Below are 4,111 nucleotides of genomic sequence, written 5' to 3'. Positions count from 1 at the left end.
CCAAAGAACTTCTAGTCCAACAGTATTTAATGTTGTCTTTCCTCCTTAAAGTTGAATATTCAAGTTATGTTGTGAACATAAATGGAATTAAAACGTTGTGGACATAGGTGAAATTAATGAATAATTTAAGAGTATATTAGATTTATCCTAATCCCAATAACTACTACGAACAACTTTGGTGGTCATTACCCTAACATCGATTGTTCAACAAGGAAACAACTTTGGTTTTGAACTTTTTGAATACTTAATCCTCTATTGCGTACACTATACGTGTGTCTATGTTAAATATTCTTGAATATCTCATAGAACCACTTTTATAAGATGTTAATAAAGTCAAAGGCATCACCAACTACATCAAAACTAATACGTATTTGGGTTATGTAGTTTTATAACTTCAAACAATATTAAACAAGCATCCGTTGCTAGCCTACTAATAACGTCAATAAAATTTCATGATGGTTTTCACAAAATTAAGCTTAAGATATAGTGAAGTATACCTTCAAAACTTGAAGGTTTTATGAATTGGACTTCAATTTCACCAAAAATGTGGTGAAGATGTTTCAATTGTTGTTACGGACCAAAAATTGTCTATTTTTGGCACAAAAACTTTTTTTTTTTTTTGGCAAAAATGACAAAGTTGAAGGAATGTGAACACCTAAACATGATGGTCGAAAGACAGCTGGTCAGAACCCCTACCTTAATGTTCTACCCAATGTCCAACTCATGAGCAAGCCGTGTTCGCCAAAAAGTCCCACATATCTGAGTTGTTACAAACTTCAACGTCATACCTGCCACCACGTTGTTTCTTAGTTCAAATTGATTCTTGACATTCACACACAAAATCTATGTCGCAATCACAATTTGCGTTCACCACGAATACACACGACATCCAAGTCATGCCCCAAGTCGCACTACGTAAATTTAAGGTGGTGATTTAGAACATGGTACTTCGTCAATATCTAGCGACACTTGTTCAAAGTGTCGCTAAATGTACCATCTCCAAATCTCAATTAACAACACATTAATGCACAACTCAACCCACCATAGCTTGATGCTTTAAAAACAGAAATTAAAACATCGTTGGGACATTCTTTACATCATGTAATTATTTTACGCATGCATGCATTAATTACTTGTACATTTCCATCCCGGCACATAAACATATTTAGTCATTTTTCAATGTTCAACTTCACATCCAACAAACGTCCAATGTATGTTATCTATTATTTTCTGAAATGAAATATCATGTTGAAACAAGCACCCAAGCGTTGCGGGTACCTCTTAACATCTCTAACAAACCGTCACGACAAATGCAAAATCATTTTATGTTTCCATAAAAGTCGCCAAGATTCAAAGAACCCTCTAAAATTAAGGGCTCGACAAAAATAATTGAATACTTACTAATGAAAAACTTGATTTAAACTTCTTTTTTTTATAATATATTTTTCATCAATATTTATATTTTACTTTATTTGATGAAGATACATGAATGGGAGAAATATTTACACGAGTCGGGCATATTTGCTTTTCATAAAGTGTACCCTGAAATCTTCCTACCTCTTTAACTAATCTTTGTACAAAATGAAATAAAAATCTATTTTGATTGATTTAATCGCGACTACCACTTGTTAATCTAAGAGGGACAAGTTAGGCATGGATCCTTTGTAGCATTCATTATCATTTAATTTAGTTGAAGAAAGATATTATTTTATGAATATTGATGAAAAACATGACAAATGGGTATGTGTGGGTTAGCCCACAGAATATTTTTTAGGGAGATATGAAAGCAACAAATGATAATGAAGATAGAGATGGGCATGTTATCTATGAACCTTATTAAACCCTAATTAGCAACCACTATTCTAGAACTATCTAGTTATGGTTTGACAGACATCTTCAGGCTATGGTTATGTTTCAGTAATTTTATATGTATACATTACCAGAAATATATAAACGATGAACAATTATTTTAGATTTAAAATGATGTAACGATTTTTTAAACAGTGTGCAAAAACATATAATTGAAATATTATAATCACCTCCATAAACCATATATGATTTTATAGACGATTATTAGTCATTGTTTTAGATATGGTTTATTTTTTTAAACGTGAAAGAAAGGCCAGCAAGAAATTAATTAGCGTTTAGTCGATGCATTTTAGCTCTTCCGAATCTTAAAGGCCCATAGACATTAAAAAAGAAGTTATAAAAGTAAAAATTGTTGCTATTAGCATAAAACAAGAGAAAATACAATTACTTTTGTTTTTAGCATACATCATGCGTATTAAAAAACTATATTTTAAATTCTTCCAAAAGAATATTCTTGCAGAATTATTAGAAGAAATAAACTAGAGAAAAAAGAATCAATAATTATTATATAAAGTCTAGTAAATCTTTTTAGAGATTATTTGGAAGATAAGTTGCTTTAAAATATACAAACAACAAAAGTGAGGGCTTCAAAAGTCAAGACTCACTCATGACTTATGATGCTTGAAAAGAAACACATAAAATCAAATAACAAAAAAGGACTTTGTGGCACGTTTCGACAAAATTACATGAGTGCTCCATTTGGACTATTACAACTTGAAAAGAAACACATATATGTTTGGTCTAGGGATGAGTATTTGGTTTGATAGAACCAAGATCGGATTCAAAAAGAAAATCAGAACTGGCTCCACCAAAATTTAATATTATCATAATGGTTCCTTGTTTCAAGATATTTACTTTTTTCGGTTTTAAAGTATTCAGTTTCCGAGTCTGGAACCGAAAACGATTTAGGAAACAAATATTTTGTGAGCTAAACCTGGTTTTGGAATTGATACCTCCTTAATCGGCTCGACTCTCGGTCCTATATTTTTGTGCATTTCGGTTCTCGGGTATTTGGTTCCTGTTTCGAGTCGGAAATAATGCTTATCCCTAGTTTGGTCAATGAATTTGTAATGTTACTCATTGGCATTTTATATATGTAAATGACATATTGTAGTCTGTAACCTTACTCATTTGTCGCACAAAAAGATAGTACAAAGTATGCAGAGTCAATCTATAAGGACACAAACTAATGGTATATGTCAATTGGCATAATGTACATTTTTCCATAATAATAAACAAATAACAAAATGGGTTGTTTATAAACTAAAATCAAGAAATAAATAGAAACAACATAAAACAGATTTTCAAATTCTAAAGAAATCGATAAGTAAAAGCGATCAAGTATTGTGTTGACTCTTCTAATTATGCAGATTAATCAAGAATTGATATCAAGGCGTAATTGATAAGTGTCTAAGATGGTATTCAAGACCACCACCATGACGTGACCCACGTTTCTTTTATTTAGTCAAAGTCTCAAAGAGTAGGTCCATTTTGTTAATTCAAGCATGTTTACGCCTTACATATTATTAGGAGGAATTAGACTTGTCTTCACCTAGTCAATAGTCAATAAGAAAAGCTAGTATTTCTCCACGTTTCTCTACTCCATTGCATGAGCCTAGATTTTAGCAAGTAGTTAGCAACCTTGAGTCTTTATATTATAAGTTCTGGAAGGAAATGAATTAAGCAAAAAAAATTTGGTTTCATATTTGTTTTACTATTGTCACTCTCTTACCTATAATTTCTATGGAGAATAGCCATCTCTAAGTGGTGTCTATCAATGGTGCTTTCATTCTCGTTTATCATGCCTCCCCACGAAGATCCGTCAACCAAAGACACACTGCCAACTACCCACGAGCAACTCTCTACACTCCTTGCTATTTCTATTGCTAATCTTCACCGTCTTGATGCAATTATCACACAAATGACCACCGTCAACACCCTCATGATCGGCATTCAAACCAAAACCATGGCCAAAATCATGTCGCCTCCGCCTTCGCTCCCACCATAGAATCACCAACTAAGGTCGTCGCCACAACGATTGCCAACAACAATGCTATCCACATCGCAACTGCCACCGCCACAACGGTCATTATCGTCACCACCACCGCCGCCTCCAAAACCATTGCAATTGCCCATGTCAACACAACACCCACTTCCATCGTTACCGCAACCGCCGCCATCAAAAGTAGCATTCACGCAATTCTGACCCGTCACTTTTCAACTGTTCAACCAACAGTTTCTC

Source organism: Lactuca sativa, chromosome 3 (genome assembly GCF_002870075.4).
Source record: "Lactuca sativa cultivar Salinas chromosome 3, Lsat_Salinas_v11, whole genome shotgun sequence".
Lineage (NCBI taxonomy): Eukaryota > Viridiplantae > Streptophyta > Magnoliopsida > Asterales > Asteraceae > Lactuca > Lactuca sativa.
The sequence above is the reverse complement of the archived record's forward strand: the minus strand, read 5'-3'. Positions refer to the sequence as shown.